Below are 19796 nucleotides of genomic sequence, written 5' to 3'. Positions count from 1 at the left end.
TTTCGTGAAAAGACGCTTGCTGTTCTTCTTCGCTTCTTCTTCCGTCGCTTTGTCTCTCATCCTCATTTTCATATATTTGCGTGTTGTTTACCGCTCTTCTGTTTTCTCTTTGTCTGTCGGACCCGTATCGGTTTTCACGATTTTCCTGTTGATTCCTTCTATTATCATTTCTGTCCTCTTGATTTGTGCGGGTGTTATTTCTATTCTGGTTTTCTCGATATCTGTCTTCGTTCCATTGCCGATTTCTTTGCTCATAGTTTCCTCTTCCGTTGTCTCTATTTTCGTTTTCTCTTCTTGTATAATCTCTCCTAAAGTTCTGTCTTCTATCTCTATAGTCTCGATTTTCGCGTTGTCTATAATTATCTTGCGATCTTCTTATTTCTCTTTCTCTCATTTTTGCTTCTCGTATTTGTAAGAATTGGCACAAACTGTCGATATCTTTGTAGTTTTGTAACGTTATGTGATCTTCTAAGGTATCTTCAAAATGTCTGGCTATCAGTTCTACTAGCTGTTCGGAAGAATAATTGTACTGTAGATGTTTTGCATTATTATATAATTGTAGTGCATATGTTTTCTCTGAAATACCCATTCTATCATGGTACCTTCCATTTTGCAATTCCTTGTTTATTTCTAGCTGTTGTATTTTCCCCCAGAAATAACTCAGGAACTTTTGTTCAAATTTATGCCAATTGTCCAATTCTTCTTCTTTGCTGTCGAACCATAAACTTGCCTCATCTTTAAGATGGTTCCTTATCGTTTCTTTGGCTGTCGCAAAATTACCGATGTGTCGTATTTTCTTTTTCAAATTGTTTATGAAAATTACTGGGTGTAATTTTTTTACATCCCCGCCAAATCTTATTTTCACATCCTCTGTACTATGGATAATCGTTTCCCTTCTTTCTCCGGAATTTTGTTGATTCTTGATTTCCTCCATTTGTCTTTCTATTTCTCGTCTGTCCTCTTGTAATGCGTTTTCCAACTTATTTTCCAAATTTTCTAGTTCCTTTTTCTGGCAATTTGTTAACTCCTCCATTTTGTTTTGAATTTTAATTTCTTGTTCTTTCATGTGGTCCTTCATTCTAATTTCTTGTTCTTGCATGTGATCTTTAATTTTCATTTCTTGCTGTTCTATCTCGTTTTTCATTGTTGTCAAACATCCTTTTATTTCCTTTTCATACTTTTCTATGCGTTCCTCTATTTTCTTATTGTTCTCTTCTATTGCTTGTTTTGTTTCCTGTTGATTGTCATCCATTTTTTGTTGTGTTTGATCCATTTTTTGATCCACTTTATCCATTTTCTGTTCCATTTTTTGTTGTGATTCATCCATTTTTTGTTGTGTTTCATCCATTTTTTGTTGTGTTTCATCCATTTTTTGTTGTGTTTCATCCATTTTCTTTGATGTTTCTTCCTGATTTTTATCCATTGCTTGTTTTGTTTCCTCCTGATTTTTATCCATTGTCCTTTTTGCTTCATCCAGTTTTTGTGACTGGAGTTGCATCAGTTGTAATAGTTTATCTATTCCTGATAATTCCTGATTTTCTGATGCCATGATTGTTGTTTCGAAAATGTCTTCTTGTTCTATAAGTTCTTCTTGTTCCAAATGTTCTTCTTGTTTTTTGTTTTCTTTGCTTTTTCTTCTGGTTGTTATCGACATGTAGTTAAAATTTATCCCCGCCTAATATGAAATTCGAAAATACCTTGTATGCTGTCGAGACGAAAATTTTTCTCTCCCCAAATATAATCAATTTATCCCACAAATTTTTAAATATCTCAAATCTCAAATCAATCAAAAATAAAATAAACATGTAAAAATTGTACCTAGATAAACTTTATGTCACACAAATATTTCAAAAATTTTAAATATATCAAAATCTTTCCGACGGGCAAATAAATTTTCCTTCACCTGTTTTTCCGTTTCCTATTCCCTTCAAATTCACAACCAGAGATACTTTAATGCCCTAACGTTGGCTCGCCATGTTGTTGTGATCTGCTTGTTATTAATTTTATATTGATTATTATTTATTTAATTAATCATTTAATTGTCGCAGATCATATATCAAAATTGAATAAAAAATCTCAGGGTGCCTTTTAATATATATAAAAAAAAACCAAATTATCTTACGTTATTTTTATCTTCTCTCGTGGGTTCAGTATCTCTGAATTGATCCTAATCGGGATAAAATAGGGAAAAGAGATAAAGCAAACTATTAAAATAAAAATACAGAATTGTCTTTTATTTATCAAATTAATACTCTGAAAACTATCGAATCTAAAAAACCTGTGGACACAGATGTCCGAATGAAATTTATACCACTTAAAATTATTATCTTTACAAATAAACAATTTATCGGTTTGTTCCCGATGACTTTGGTAAAACAAACTAAACCAAACAAATTTATGTCTTCGCAAGGTTACCTATATTTACTATTTATATTTTGAAATATTGGAACTTTAATTCATATGCTTTTTACTCAAAAATTTATTTCCCGAACATAAAAATCTCTTTCACATAAATTGACTGACCTTTTGCTTCCCTCACTCGGATGTCTTCTCGTGACCCCAAACAGCTCTCCCTCGTTGATTATGTTAAAGGACTCATCAAAGCCTCTCTCCGTTGTCCAGCTTCAAAACTGTCAGCAAACCAGCACTAATTCTCCAACAAACCGTGTTTCTTTGACACGTTCTCGATTCAAACAAAACTCCAAAAATTCTCTGCTCTCCTTCTCACAATACTACAGAATCAAAGAGGTATTTCGTCTCGATTTGATCTGTCGCTCGTTCCACTTTTCAACACTATTCTCCACTATCAACCAGCCACTGATATATGCTAACTCTCTCGGCACTTAACCACGTCGAAACCGCTTCTTCTCGCTGCCAACAACATAATGCCTAATTTTTCAATCTCTCTCAATCATCCAATCCATCTTTTCCCCTTCCACATTCCAAGAATCAAAACATTGACTTTTCCATTTGATAAACAGTCACCCTCAAATTTGTTCCGATAAACCTAATTACTTTCGGAGAAACTCTCCCACATATACTCGTATTGAAATGAAGATATTAAAATTCCAACTTTCTTTTCAATTATCAATTTCGAGAAATATTGATAATTACCTATACAGTAAACAATTTTTTTCCATTTTAAATCTAAATACATAGTTCTTTTCACTTTAATTATTCACAAAAGTCTTTAATGGTTCCGCGGAAAGCTCGTTAAAAGAGAAATCTATTTACATCCTAACTAAATTCTAATAAATTTTAAAACAGCTCAATATACAGGGTGTATCAAATTTATGTGCCCGCGTTATTAAAAAAAATTTAATTTAATTTTTATTTTGCTTTTGATTGATAAAATGCAAACACAATAATACTTACAAGTCAAAAGTGACATTTGGAAAAATTGTGTAGCTCATGTTCAAGTAAAATAAAAATATTATCTTGCTTTGTCACCAATATTAATGTCTTCGTCTTCTTTTCCTTCTTCTTCTTCTTGTGTAGACATGACTGTCTGTTTTTCAATGTGCCTCCAGTAAGTTGTCATTCCATCGTTTTCGTCGTCTTCCCACTTAGGTTTGGATCCCGCATATGAAAAAAAGTTGATTAATAGCAAGCTGAAAATTTTTTAATAGCTTAAGAGTGTCTAGTTGGAGAAACTTTGATATATGGGAAGACTGGAACAGGGAAAGTTTTAATTGTGGAACATGTTAAAAATTTGGAACGGCCAGACCACGAAAACGGCACATGTATTTTGTCCGACAGAACAGACTTAAACTCTCCGAACAGAGATTAAACTCTCATGCAAAAATCAGCCTACTATTTATCACCAAATGGGCGTTTTAATGAGTGGAATATGTAGAATATGCCAAATGACAGGAATTATGACAGGTGATAAATAGCAGTCTGATTTTTGCATGAGAGTTTAATCTCTGTTCGGAGAGTTTAAGTCTGACCGTTCCAAATTTTTAACCTGTTCCACAATTAAAACTGCCCCTGTTACAGTGTTCCCATATATCAAAGTTTATCCGACTAGACACCGTTTAAGCTATTAACAAGTTTTCAGCTTACTATTAATCAACTTTTTTTTTCATACGCGGGATACAGACCTAGCTGATCGTCTTCCTATTGAGGAACCGTCTCTCGCCGTCCTTACTATTTTGTTTTTTGTCATTTCGCTCATGTAGTTGTTCCATTATACTCTTCTGCTTTTTACCCAGTTATTGATGTTGTCCACCTTGCATATCTGTCGTATATCTGCACTTCTAGCTCTTCCCATATCCCATCGATTTTTCAAAGTATTTTCATCTCTGCTGTTTCTAGCATTCTTTCTGTCCTTTCTGTATCAAGTCGTGTTTCTGCTGCGTATTTATGTCATTATTGATCTGATAACTGTTATGTAAATTGCGCCTTTCACTTTTTTCCAATATTGATGTGGTAGTTATAAACACAACAAGTGTCGAATCAAGTTCTGAACACACGGATAGTGATATATTTCAACTTGTCAAAAATATGTCCCATGTACAGTAGTAAAAGTCATCTCTCCATTAGTCATGAATTAAGACAATTCGACTGGAAGACGAATTGTTCGTTTTCATGTAAGTATTTTATGTGTATATTCAAAGTGTAGTCTTATTTCTTTAGTTCTCAAATTAATAAGCACGTTAAATTTCATTTGTATTATGTATTTTTAATTATCTTTGGTGTCAATTTCATAAAGAAATGTGAACAATTAACAACATTATTACTGTTTAACAAATATTGAACCATAATTTAAAAATAAAAGTTTACTCATTAATTTCTATTGCGCCGCCTATGTTTTACAAACGGTGCCGAAAATCGGTGTCGAATTTTGTTTTTATACTGGTCCAACTGACATCGTAAGAACAGTACACACAACCAAACTTATATGGAATCACCATGTATTTCAAAGCAATATTAATTTCTTTTGAAAAAACTTGTTATTATTGCGAAGAATAAAGGTTTTTATTGAAAATAAACAAATCGATACGACAACCAGATAGTACAGCTCGGTACGGTATAGATTATTTGCTTGATTTGCAAATTAAACGAAAGTAAATAAACTAACTTTTGCGTCCAAAAACGAAAATATGTCTCACGTGGGGTTATAGAACTTAAAACGGGGAAAGATTATCAATCTTGTGGAGCAAGTAATGTTCTCAGAGGGACATAGCTGTAGAGTTAAGTGTAACACAGGGCGTTCTGTTCAAAACCTATGCTAGGTAACAGGCACTAGTAAAGCTCAAAAATAAAGCAAGGAAAAGTCGCCAAAAAGTAATAACGGCTCGCCACGATCGTTTAATTGTTCAATAGGGCAGTCAATGAGGGTATTTGGCTCTGAATTCCATCCTACTACATCGATTTACTTGATATTTTCACAGTAAGTAGGGAATAGCCCAAGAAACAAAGTCTACCCTATGCCGAGGTGCGGTTTTCTCTTGGGGCTGGTTCCCATCCCTTCTCGGGGGTGAAAAATATTTTGGTTAAAATAGCCACGGAAGAGGCTATAGAACCTAATTTTAAGCAAAAACTGTTCTATAATTATTTTTTGAAAACTCGATACTTTTTGAGTTATTCGTGGTTGAAAATTGGCAATTTTCATTGAAAAATGACACCTTTTCGGGCGGATTTTTGGGAATACCTTAAAAACTATGCACTATACATCTAACAAAAAAAAAAAAAAAAAAAAAAAAAAAACTATATATGGGATTCGAAACTGGTTTCTTAACTAGTAAACAGTGTTTCCGATTAGCTCTTAGTTTTTATCAAAATTAAGGTGGTTTTACTTGTTAGAAAATTATCAAAGTTGGTATAATAGTGTATTATATAGTGCTTAATCCGATTTTGGGATCAAACTGTAAGTTAGATCATCTTTATTACTATTTTTTAATCAACAAACAGTAAACAACGGTTATAAATACCAGTAACGAGGTAATTAAGTAGCTTAATTACTAATGAACCTGTCCAAGCACAAGGGCCGTAATCAGGCAACATAGGCCCAATATGCAGAAAATTTCAGAGGAGAGATCTTCTGAACTTCAAAATTCTCAAGATGTCATTAATCCATCCAATCAATCAAAATTATATTCAACCGCTCTGACTCAACCTAACAAAAAATTCGCAAGCAAAAACCAAGCCATTTTATTCAATTCACTTCCAAATACAAAAATTGAAGATTATTTAAATGCCATAGCAACTAAAGTCGATCCCAATAAAATTCTCGCCATTTCCAGGATTGTAAATGATCGTATTTGCGTATATTTTACTACTGAAGAAACAGTCACCGAATTTTTAAGAACAGATAATGGAACAATAGTAATCAACCAGGAACGTATCCAAGCCAGGAAGTTAGTCACACCAAGCGAAAAACTGATAATTTCTAATGTCCCCCCATCAATACCTCACAGTATTATAGAGACTCAACTACAAAATTTTGCAATTCATCAAATAACTCCATTGGATTTTCTAAGAATAGGTACAACTAACTCTTTATTTAAGCATATCTTGAGTTTCCGACGCTATACTTACATTTCTCCTAAAAATCTGGAAAATATTCCTGAGTCTATATTAATTAACTATGAACAAATCAATTATCGAATTTATTTTTCACTTGAAAAACAGTCTTGTTACATTTGTAAAGAACAAGGTCATCTAGCCTCTCAATGCAAAAAAAATACAAACACTCAAACATCTATCGAAAATTCATCACCTACTGCTCAACCAAATTATATCCAAAATTGCCACCCTATCATAACAGATGCTCAGCCAACTATCCATCCTTCACAATCTTCGCAACAATCCACCAGTCCACAGTCAAAAGAAACAACCAATACTTCTCTAATTGATTCAAATCCCATTCAAACACCTATCCAGCCAGATAATGTTGAAATGAATAATCACAGCCAAAATCAACCTCCTACACCCTCTGACACTCAATCGTCTAAACGAGCGGTGTCAGAAATAACGTCTCCTTCAACATCAGTAGACCAGAACCCATTTAAAGAACCTCTGCGTAAATCTAAGAAAGCAAAAACTATTCCTGAAGATAATAAGACTTTAGCAGAAGATCTTATTAAATGCACTAGTTCTTTTTTCCAAGATAATTCTGACAACGGATATTTAACCCAGGAAGAACTAATTGATTTCTTTGAAAATGCATACGGCTCTGCAGATCCTCTCAGCATTGCAAAAACGTATACAGAAGATATCGAAGGACTACTCAATTTTTTAACTAAAATCCATCCAGCATTAACTCCCAAGTATCTGAAAAGTCGCTGTACAAGATTAAAAACTAAGATTAATAAACAGCTATTATTATCCGCTTTCTCTACTGATCACAGTGAATACAGCAGCGACGCCTCTGTTGAAATTTAAAACAACATTCAACTGTATACTGCAATGGAACCTAAATGGGTATTACACCCATTTAGAAGAACTTAAATTAATTATAGCTAAGTTTAAACCATCTGTAATATGCCTACAAGAAACCCACTTCAAAGAAGATAACTGTCATAATTTAAGAAACTATACTCCGTACTATAAGAACAGAATAACTGCTAGCCATGCTAGTGGGGGAGTAGTAATATATGTCCATAACTCATTTAATACCGAAGTAATACGTTTAAGAACTGAGTTGGAGGCAACAGCAGTATCTATAAAAGGCCCCCACAAAGTCAATATATGTAATATTTATTTTCCTCCGAACTTAGACCCGTCCATAAAAGAAATAACTGAACTCTTCAATCAAATTCCAGAACCGCGTATTATATTAGGCGATTTTAATGCCCACAATATACTTTGGGGAGGTAAAAAAACAGATTCCTTGGGACGTAAAATCGAACAAATTGTTACAGATTCTAATATGAATATCCTTAACGATGGAAGAATCACAAGGTTCAATATTTCCACCGGCAATGGATCCCCAATAGATTTATCCCTCTGTGACCCTGTCTTACAACCAACTCTGTCGTGGGATGTGACATCCCATTTGCATGGAAGCGATCATTTTCCTATCCTAATTACGAACAATAACCATATCTCCTCATCAATTCCATCCAATAAATGGTGTCTGAAAAATGCAGATTGGTCTCTATATTCCTCTTTAATTTCACAAAAAATTTCTCAGTTGGTTCAGCCCTTTGATACAGACATTGATATTAACTCCAAAGTACTCCATCTCGTACAGTTTTTAACGTCAATAGCTCACGAGTCCATAGGTTATTCAAAATTTCCAAAAAAACGTGCTCCAGTCCCGTGGTGGAATTCCCACTGCGAAGCAGCAATTAAAGAGTCAAAAAAGGCGTTTTATAAATTAAGAAGGCACCCAACTTTAAATAACCAGCTAGAATTCAAAAGATTAAGGGCGTATTGTAGATACACCTTAAAGAAGAGTAAGAGAGAAGCCTGGAAAAATTATGTATCATCTTTAAATTCATCTACCCCGACTTCTGAGGTTTGGCAAATGATAAGCAGAATGTACGGGAAAAAATCATTTAACACCATTCATTACCTAGAACATCATAACCATATTTATTCAACTAAGCAAGAAATAGCCTCCGTACTAGCAAACGTATACCAACAACATAGCAGTGACGAAAATCTATCTACAAGTTTCCTAGCCCATAAAAATAAATTTAATAATGCATGTATAAATCTTGATGACCACAATAATTTACCTCTAAATGCCATATTTACGATGGATGAACTGTTAGAAACTTTAAACAAAGTTAAAGACACTAGCCCAGGGCCTGACAACATCCCTACGACATTTTTAAAAGCTATGCCAACGGAAGGAAAACAATATCTTTTGGATCTTTATAATTTCATTTGGACAAATAATGTTTTCCCCATTGATTGGTACGATTCCATTATTGTACCAGTTCTTAAACAGGGCAAGAATAAATCGGACCCAGAGTCTTACCGACCAATCTCCCTAACATCTAATATGTGCAAAGTACTTGAAAAAATGGCAAGCAACCGACTAATGTGGTACCTAGAAGATCGACAGCTACTTAGCCCTATACAAAGTGGATTTAGAAAGTCCAGATCTACATTAGACAACATAGTGGATATTGAATCTGTAATTCATGAGTCATTTGGATGTGGTCAAGAATGTCTGGCTGTATTTTTTGATATAACGCGTGCATATGATACAATCTGGAGATCAGATATCATAAGAATCCTGTCAAGTTGGTCGATTAAAGGAAATATTATCAAGTTTATTAATAATTTTTTATGTAGGCGAAACTTCAAAGTTCGAATAGACAACTTTCTTTCAGACTCTAAAATCCAATTAAACGGTATTCCTCAAGGGTCTACTCTTAGTGTTGCACTTTTCCTTATTGCCATCAATGACATCGCTAAGTCACTTAGCCCATTAGTCAAAGCCCGTCTATTTGCTGATGATCTTGTTATATTCTGTCGTGGTAAAAATATATCAACAATGACGACCCATATACAGCAAGCCATTTACAAACTAGAGAATTGGTCGAATACTACTGGCCTAGAATTTTCACCCACTAAAACGAAAGCAATGATCTTCAGTAAAACTCCAAAGAAACAAGTAAATCCACCGAAACTCTTCCTAAAAAATTTACCAATAAGGTATTCAGAATCGATCAACTTCTTGGGAGTAAAACTGGATAGCCGACTATCTTGGCAAGACCACATCCACTCTCTCCGTCTGTCAGTTCAAAACGGCCTTAACTTAATGAAAAGTATCTCTCATAAACAATGGGGTGCCGATTTCCAAACTCTTATGACTGTATACAAAACCCTAATTCGTTCAAAACTAGATTATGCTGCTGTTGCCTACAACTCAGCCAAAGGTTCACTATTGAAAGTGCTAGACACAGTTCATAATTCAGCAATTAGAATTGCACTGGGAGCACACTACACAAGCTCAGTTGAGTGTATGTATGTTGAATCAGGCGAACCATCCCTTCAACTCAGGAGAGAATACCTTAGCCTCATGTATGCCTTAAGAGTATCAACTAACCCACATGTACCTGTTTATAAAAACACATTTACAGATAGATTTCCATCGACATTTAATTGTGGGAAAAGATTGGATCCTCCGTTTTATCATCGAGTGAGAGCAACGTTACAGAGCTTAGACACAATAATTCCACACACTTACAATACTTTTAAAGTCAGCCAACACATATTACCATGGACAATTGCTCTCCCTGCTTGTAATACAAACCTATCTGCATTCAAGAAAGGTGACACACCAGCAAAAATCTTCAATCAGATATTATTAGAGATATTAAATGGTTTTAATGATCACATCCATATTTATACCGATGCATCCAGATCTGCAAATGGAGTAGGAGCGGCTTTCACAACAGATAACTATAACAGTTCCTACCAGCTCCCTCCCCAAACCTCCATATTCTCAGCTGAACTCTTTGCTATCCTCCAGTCATTAAAGTTTGTTAACACACATGACATCAAATTCTCAATAATCATTAGCGATTCCCTAAGTGCATTAACGGCCTTGAGGCGGGTATACCCCAAACATCCTATCCTCCTCTTAATTAAGGCGGAGCTCTTGATATGCCAACAAAATCAAAGATTAGTTCAGTTCCTCTGGGTACCATCACATTGCGAGATAAGTGGAAATGATAAAGCTGACACATTAGCAAAAAATGCGAGTGAGAATCCCTTAACAGACATCATAACTACTTGCGTCCATACTGATCTAAAGCAATATTTTAAAAACAAGATCATGACAAAATGGCAAACAAATTGGAACGAATCAAACTCTACATTAAGAACAATCAAACAAAGTATATCACCGTCGAAACATCCTACAAAGAGAAGAGACCAAGTGCTCATGTCCAGATTGCGACTTGGTCATACGAAGATCACCCACGACTTTTTATTAAAGAAGGAAGCCCCTCCGATGTGTTATGTGTGTGATAGTGAACTAACAGTGCAACATATAATAATAGACTGTCCCCTCTACGTTATAGAACGGCAACATCAACAGTTACCAACTACAATTAAAGATTGTTTAAGTGAAAGTAATTCATGTAAGACTCTTAATTTTTTACGTACTATAGGACTCATTAACCAAATTTAATATACCTAAATTTTGTAATTTGATGTAAATACAGTTCATTGCTAATAACCCTTGTGGTTGAAGCAAATTGTAAATAAAAAAAAAAAAAAAAAACTATATAAAATATTTCTGTAGGTTATAAAAAAACAAAGAGATCCGTTGCTTCATAAATCTTCTAGTTAAAATACAAAGAAGGATATAGTAGGTAAGAAGATTTTGTTTTTTTTTGCTGCATGCTCAAATCGGTGTATTCTACCTAGAATAACAGAGAAACTGTCGATTTTAGGTGTATAATGATACTAATAACTTTTGTAGTGCTTGAAAAGACCTTTAAAATGAGCAATACTTATGCCTGGTTGCACCAACAGATCTTAGGCTTAAGCCGAGAATATCATAAGAATTAATGTAATATAATTACAATAAAATATAATAGGAATATCATAATATAATAATAGATATTGATAACAAGGTAAGAATCCAAAATTATGGTGCAGCGTAAGTGATACTTCCGGTGGTCCTATCTATAAGCAGAGCTTAGCTAAGCTGGAGCTTTAAGTCTGTTGGTGCAACCAGGCATAAATGTCGATTAAATTCAAACTAAGCGAGATATTCTGCAAAAAAGTTGATGACTATTGTATTTTAAGAAGAAATGAGAAGTATATTTAACCCCTCATCCATCAGAATTTAAATACATCATTTTCCTTCTTCAATACTTTTTATTATACTGTTATTTATGTTCAAAAAGTTGGACTTAATTAAAATGAATGGTTTTTGAAAAAAATAAGATCAAATTATAGAGCACATTTTTAAATTTTCTTAATAATCTTCCTTATCCCCAATGTAACTCGAAAAAGATAAGAGATACGAAAAAAAGATACCACACAAAAATGTGTGGCTTTTTCACATAAAAATTTCCTTTTTAATTTTCATTACTGTATCTCTTATCATTTTCAAGTTTCATGGAGAAAAAGAAGATTTTGAAGAAAATTAGAAATGCTCTCTATAATTTGATCTTTTTTTTTTCAAAAACCATTCATTTTAAACCCGTCCAACTTTTTGAATATAGAAATAACACTATAATAAAAGGTATTGTGGAAGGAAAACGATGCATATACATTTTGGTGGATGGGGGTTAAAATTACTTCTCATTTTTTCTTAAAATACATTAGTTATCAATTTTGTTTACAGCATATCTCGCTTAGTTTTAATGTAATGAACCTTTAATATAGCTCATTTTAAAGGTCTTTTCAAGCACTACAAAAGGTATTAGAAGCATTATACACCTAGAATCTACCATTTCTCTGTTATTTCAAGTTGAATACATCAATTTGAGACTGTACCAGAAAACAAAATATTTTCACCTACCATATCTCTTTTTGTATTATAACTAGAAGGTTTATGAAGGCAAGTATCCCTTTGTTTTTTTATAACCTACAAAAATGTTTAATATAGTTTTTTTAGTTAGATGCATAGTTTTTAACGTAAAAACCGTTCGAAAAGGTATTGTTTCAATGAAAATGGCCAATTTTCAACCACGAATATCTCAAAAAGTATTGAGTTTTCAAAAAAAAATTATAGAACAGTTTTTGCTTAGAATTAGGTTTTCTAGCGAATTCCGTGGTAATTTTAACCAAAAATTTTTCCACCCCTAAGAAGGGGTGAAAACCACCCCCAAGATAAAAGCACACATCGGCATAGGGTAGACTTTGAATTAGGAGATAAGTAGAGGCTAGGTCCAAAATTCATTAAAATCCATGCAGTAGGACAGAATTCGGAGGTAATATCCTATTCTTGCTCCCATTGACTGGCATACAATCAGCTGGAAGACACCCAACCATTTCTCACCTGCAGCTGCAAAGGCAGCTTTTGGAAGCTACAGGTGTAACTGTTTCAGTTGAAACATTAGAGTCATTAGAGACATCATTGAAGCAGAAGGTATCCCTTGTTTTTAGTGGCCTGCTTGCTCACCCGAGCTTAGCCCTATAGAGTATTTGTGGGATATGCTTAAAAGAAAAATTAGAGTTCGCCGGGATAATTCACAAAACACCGCACGGCTAGTACAAGCTGCTCTTGAAGAATGGAGCAACCTACCACAACAAAATGTTGATAATTTGATTAGAAGCGTGCCCACGCAAACTGAAGCTTGCATAACGACTAGAGGTGATAACACTGACTACCTACAAAAAAATAAATAAAACTAATTTAAAACACTATTCGTTTTACATTGAAATTATGCTGTTGACTTTAAAACAACTAGTTTCAATTTGTTTGTTAAATACTTTATTGTTTTATTTAATTGTTATGTATTTGTTATTAAATTGCTTTAAAATAATGTTTGACTTCGTGTGTTGGTTTTTTTAAAATCGCATGAAATAATAAGAAATATCAGATGATTCCATATAAGTTTGGTTATCTGTACAAAGCAATAACCACAAGAATTCTTTAAATCAGGGTATAAATCGGTTGCTGAAACAATGGGATATGTGCCCTAATTCTCGTGTTAATTATTTGTAGATATATTTGCCAATAAAGTTTCTGTAGTCCAAAGATGTATTTCAACTGAACAAGCCTGGTATTTACTTGAACGTGAAATTATCTTTACCAACTAAAAGATGATCGTTTCTAGATCATACAATATTATTTCTGTTAATTTATACATTGAATGTACTTACTTTAGCTTTCCTAATAGTTGAACAATAGCTTGCGTTACCTTTTTATTCGCGTTTATGACCTCCCACGAGTCGGGTTCAAAGGATGTTACGGGTTTGCCGACCCCGAGGAAACTTCTACGGAAATGCTCCATATTGAAAATGACAACCGCTTATGTATTTCCTAGATCACTTTTAGTTGGTTAGGTACGAAATATATCTAATTGAGTCACTGTAACACAGTTCACTCACAGCCATTTGCAATTGTCTTGGTATATACGAGTATCTGTACGATCTATTCGTATACAACGCTTTGATTAAATTACAACAGAGGTGGTTAAATAAAGAATAAGTATTTGTAAACAATAAAATTATATATTGAAAAACACTGCTATATTTTGTACACACTTATGATATGTAACACTATTGAGGTTGCTGTACCAATTGAGCAAGCTGGTTTTAGAAGAGAACGAAACTGCTGTGACCAAGTGCTGTCCCTAACTATGTACCGGGTGTCCCAATAAGAATGGCTCTCGGCCATATCTCGGGAACCGTTTATAGTAGAGCTTTGAAATAAAAAATTTTATAACAAAAGTTGCCTCAGGAAAAGCCTGGAAATTATTTTCATAACTGTGGGACCACCGCTAGAGGGCGTAATTAAATATCAAAAATTAAAAAATCTAAATTTTACAAAATTTACCTAATGAAGGGGCACTGGAAATACGATCGTCGTATTCTTCATAAAATTCTACGCATATTTGATTTGACAAGATTTGGTGTACCTTTAGAAATAAGAGGTGGGGGTGAGTGGGAACCTTGTTATGAAAAACTGGCTGTGAGTCCGGTTCTGCTTAATCAAATTTTGCAAACTTAGTCTTGTTGAAGACAGGTCTTTTTCGTTAATGTAAAAGTTATGATTTCGAACCAACTTACTGAGTAATATGCCAGCTAGAAGGCGTTATTTAATTTTTTTCAGAAATCTAGTGTTCCTTGGAAAATATTAAATACAAACAAAAAATTAGACAAAATTAGCAACAGAATAGCGAAAACCGCATGTTAATACCTTTTTTCTATCTCGAGATATCTTACAAAACGTGTAAATTTAAAAACATAACTGTTACTGTCACCGGTAAACGAAATAATTCATTAAAAGTAGTGTGCTATGGAAACAACAAAGAAACATTTTCCAGCTGTCAACGTATATTAGGTATTTTCAACGCTTCTCATTTGTTTGGAGCCTCGTTCATATCTCGTATATTAATATAATATACGGATTATACGGCATATGACAGAGGCTCGAAACAAATGAGAAGCGTTGAAAAGCCCTATTACAAAAAAATAAAAACAACTATTTAGTGATGACATAAACGTTCAAATTTTTGCCCATCATTTTCGTTGCAAACATTTACTCTTTCAAGAGTAGATTGAACAGCAGTCTCAATTTCTGCTCTCGATATGCTTTGAATGGCGTTTAGTATTCTCTGGATAATGTATTCTAGAGTAGTGTATGATGGGCAACAAATTGAATATTTAGGTCGTCACTAAGTAGTTATTTTTGTTCTGTGTTATATTTAATTTTAATAGTATTGTTTCTCTTTATATTGTTGTTTTAATTAATTATATTTTTATACGTTGACATCTAGAAAATGTTATTTTGTTTTTTTCCACAGCACACTACTTTTCATTAACTTAGTTTACCGGTGATAGTAACAGTTATGTATAAAATTTACACGTTTCTCGAGATATCTTGAGATAGAAAAAAGGTATCGACATGCGGTTTTCGCTATTCTATTGCTAATTTAATCTAATTTTATAAAGTATGATTAAAAATGCATACTTGTATTTAATATTTTCCAAAGAAAACTAGATTTCTGAAAAAAATTAAATAACGCCTCCCAGCTGGCTTATTATTAGGATGGTTCACAATTATCACGCTTACATTGAAGAAAAAGATCTGTCTTCAACAAGAGCCAGTTTTCAAAATTTGATTTAGCAGAACCGGACTTACAGCCATTTTTTCATAACAAGGTTCCCACTCACCCCCACCTCTTATTTACAAAGGTAGAGTTAAACATGTTAAATAAAATATGCGGAGAATTTGATGAAGAATACAATAATCGGATTTCGAGTGCCCCTTCATTAGGAAAATTTTGTAAAATTTAGATTTTTTTATTTTTGATATTCAATTACGCCCTCTAGCGGTAGACCCACAATTATGAAAATAATTTCCAGGCTTTTCCTGAGGCAACTTTTGTTATAAAATTTTTTATTTCAAAGCTCTACTATAAACGGTTCCTGAGATATGGCCGAGAGCCATTCTTATTGGGACACCCGGTACATTTATCGAAGCTGGCTTTAAAAGACGTGAAAAATCTGTCATAACATTCATAGATCTCACGGCTGCCTATGACACTGTCGAGAGAGGGCCTTATTTATAAGTCGATGAAAATCATCCCTGCCTCAAAAGTTCTCAGTTGATAAACAATCTACTAACAATATGTTTCAGGTATAATATATGAATGATGCACGGAGGAACGTTAAATAAACTTAACAACGCCTTACCTCAAGCCTCAATTACCTTTCTACGGCAGACATACCTAAAATAAAATCGAGAAAATTCGCTTATGATGACGATCTGGCCATTTACTTCCAAGATAATAGTAAAGAAGCAGGAGAACGAGCTCTAAACGAAGATCTAACTACACTAAGTACCTACATACATTGCCGTAACACAAGCAAACCTGAAACCTGTCTCTTTCATCTGTCAAATCAACTTTCAAGAGATACTATCAATGTAACTCTAAACAATACCACTATCAAACATAACAACAACGCCAAATATCTAGATACTAGAAAAATGATAGAACACTAATCTTCAAAAATCATCGTATAAATTGAGAACAAGAAAAAATATAATAACAAAATTTGCTGGAACAACTGGGGGTGCTTGTGTAGGTACACTACGGTCCTCTGATTTAGCTTTGGGTTTTTCAGCGGCAGAATATTGTGCACCAGTATGGCTAAATCGTGCACATGCAAACAAAATCCATGTCCAACGTAATCAAACCCTGAGAATAATCACTGGAACAATAAAATCATATACAGTGAGATGGCTCCTTACTTTGAGCAACATCGCTCCACCAGATCTACGCCGTACAGCAGCATTAGTGAGAGAGTACCAGAAAATTGCAACGTACAATTACCAGCTCATTAAGATATGCCACACATCACAAAAGAGCACTAGCTACTGAGATCTAGAAATCCTCCCATCAGAACTGCCCGAAAAATTGGTGATATTTATGATATACCCCCGGTCCACCTGGGCAAGGCTTAATCGCATAATTATCGGACATGATAAATGTGCTGATTCACTGTTCAAATGGGACCGTGCGGGAAGTCCACAGTTCCATTGCGGATCATCCAGCTAGAAAGACCATAAGCCATTGTATTTCAGACTGCCTAAATCGTGCCTACCGTGGAAATCTCCAGGACTTTGTGGAATGTTCCCCTGAATCAATCGAATGGCTACGTAAATTGGAAATTAATATTTAGTGTCATTTATACGCTAAATAAATAAACACACTTATGACAAATTAATAAATGGGAAAAGTACTTTGAAAGTGTGTAAATGTTCCTTATACGCCAGTCAATGGGAGCAAGAATAGGATATTACCTCCTAATTCTATCCTACTGCATGGATTTTAATAAAATCTTGGGAATATCCTCTACTTATCTTTTAATTCAAAGTCTACCCTATGCCGATGTGAGCTTTTATCTTGGGGGTGGTTACCACCCCTTCTTGGGGGTGGAAAATTTTTTGTTTAAAATTTCCACGGTAGTGGCTAGAGAGCCTAATTCTAAGCAAAAACTGTTGTGTATTTTATTTTGAAAACTTAATACTTTCTGAGTTATTCGTGGTTGAAATTGGCCATTTTCATTGAAACATAAAACCTTTTCTAACGGTTTTTTGCGAATACCTTAAAAACTATGCATCTTACTAAAAAAACTATATAAAACATTTTTGCTTATAAAAAAACAAAGAGACTCGTTCCTTCGTAAGTCTTCTAGTTGTAATACAAAAAGAGATATGGTAGATGAAACAGTTTGTTACAAATAAAATATATTGTAAACAATACTTTTTGTAGTGCTTGAAAAGACCTTTAAAATGAGCAGTATTAAAGGTCGATTACATTCAAACTAAGCGAGATATTATGTTGCAAAAAAAATGGACGACTAATGTATTTAAGAAAATGAGAAGTATATTTAACCCCCATCCACCAGAATTTCAATTCATCGTTTTTATTCTACAATACCGTTTACTATAGTATTATTTATATGTTCAAAAAGTTGAACGGGTTTAAAGTCAATGGTTTTTGAAAAAAAGTAAGATCAAATTATAGAGCGCATTTTTAAATTTTCTTAAAAAAACTTCCTTTGTCTCAATGTAACTTGAAAATGATAAGGGATACAGTAATGCAAAACAAAAACAAATATTTTATCTCAAAATACCCTACATTTTTGTGCGGTATCATTTTTTCGTATCTCTTACCATTTTCGAGTTACATGGAGAAAAAGGAAGATTTTTAAGAAAATTTAAAAATGCGCTCTATAATTTGATCTTAATTTTTTCAAAAACCATTCAGTTTAAATCCGTCCAACTTTTTGAACATAGAAATAACACTATAATAAAAAGTATTGTGGAAGGAAAATGATTCACTTATATTCTGATGGATGACGGGTTAAATACACTTCCCATTTTTTCTTAAAGTACATTAGTCGTAAATTTTTTTGCAGCCTATCTCGCTTAGTTTGAATGTAATCGACATTTAATATTGCTAATTTTAAAGGTGCTTTCAAGCACTACAAAAGGTATTAGTATCACTATACACCTAAAATCAACCGTTTCTCTGTTATTTCCAGTTGAATACACCGATTTGAGCATGCACCAAAAAACAATTTATTCTCACCTACCATATCTCTTTTCGTATTATGACTAGAAGATTTATGAAAGAACGAATCCCTATGTTTCTTTATAAGCTACAAAAATATTTTTCATTATAGTTTTTCCGTTAGACGCATAGTTTTTAAGGTATTCGCCAAAAACCGTCCAAGAAGGTGTCATTTTTCGATGAAAATGACCAATTTTCAACCACAATATCTCAAAAAGTATTGAGTTTTCAAAAAATATTATAGAACAGTTTTTTGCTTAGAATTAGGTTCTCTAGCCACATCCGTGGCTATTTTAACCAAAAAATTTTCCACCCCGAGAAGGGGCGCGAACCACCCCCAAGATAAAAGCACACATCAGCATAGGGTAGACTTTGTTTCTTGAGCTATTCCCTACTTACTGTGAAAATATCAAATAAATCGATTAGTGTTGCCCAAATGCAAGACCAAGACGAGACAGTCTTGGTCTTGGTCTTGCGCCAACACACCTGGTCTTGGTCTTGGTCTTGCGCCAGTACACTTGGTCTTGGTCTTGGTCTTGGTATTGCGCTCCCGGTCTTGGTCTTGGTATTGCAGCAAGAGTTTTGCAAGTCTCGCAGTTGCCCATTAGCCTATTGCATATCTTACAACAACGTAACAGACAGGTACATTTTATGCTTGAATATCATAGCCATAGTAAAGACTAGCCAAATTAATAAATATCGAAACAACTGATACCGGGTGGGGTTTGAACCCACGATCTAAGCGATCCCTGCCTTTGTTCTAACTAACTAAAGTTAAAACTACCTCTTAAAACCCATAAAATTTCATTTGCATATCTCAACCGGTTTTAGAGCAATAAATAAATCGTCAGTTTGTAAGAATAATTTCAACCCCCCCCCCCCTATTTGGTAAACAAAGCATTTATAAAATAAACGTTTATGAAGCAAACTGTCATTACTTTTTCGTGCAGAATTACCCATTAAAGTTTACCATACTTATTTAAAAACATTCTGTATTGATGAAAAACATGGCTAGGTAGAAAAGTATGTATACCTCACTTTTTTTTATCCAATATAAGTGAATGCATAAAAAACATAATGTTAAGAAAATATGAGGCTATATTTGGGCTTTCATTTCAG

At 33.8% G+C, this 19796-nt stretch overlaps 1 protein-coding gene across 2 annotated transcripts in view; it reads left to right on the top strand.

Moving 5' to 3' along the window:
• The window catches only part of LOC114332134 (membralin), an 893172-nt gene that overhangs the window by 189742 nt on the left and 683634 nt on the right, over nucleotides 1–19796 (top strand). The gene's annotated exons all lie outside the window — the stretch shown is intronic.

This window comes from Diabrotica virgifera, chromosome 2 (genome assembly GCF_917563875.1).
Source record: "Diabrotica virgifera virgifera chromosome 2, PGI_DIABVI_V3a".
In the NCBI taxonomy this organism is placed as follows: domain Eukaryota; kingdom Metazoa; phylum Arthropoda; class Insecta; order Coleoptera; family Chrysomelidae; genus Diabrotica; species Diabrotica virgifera.
Note: the sequence above shows the minus strand (reverse complement) of the source record. Positions and strands in the feature narration are given on the sequence as shown.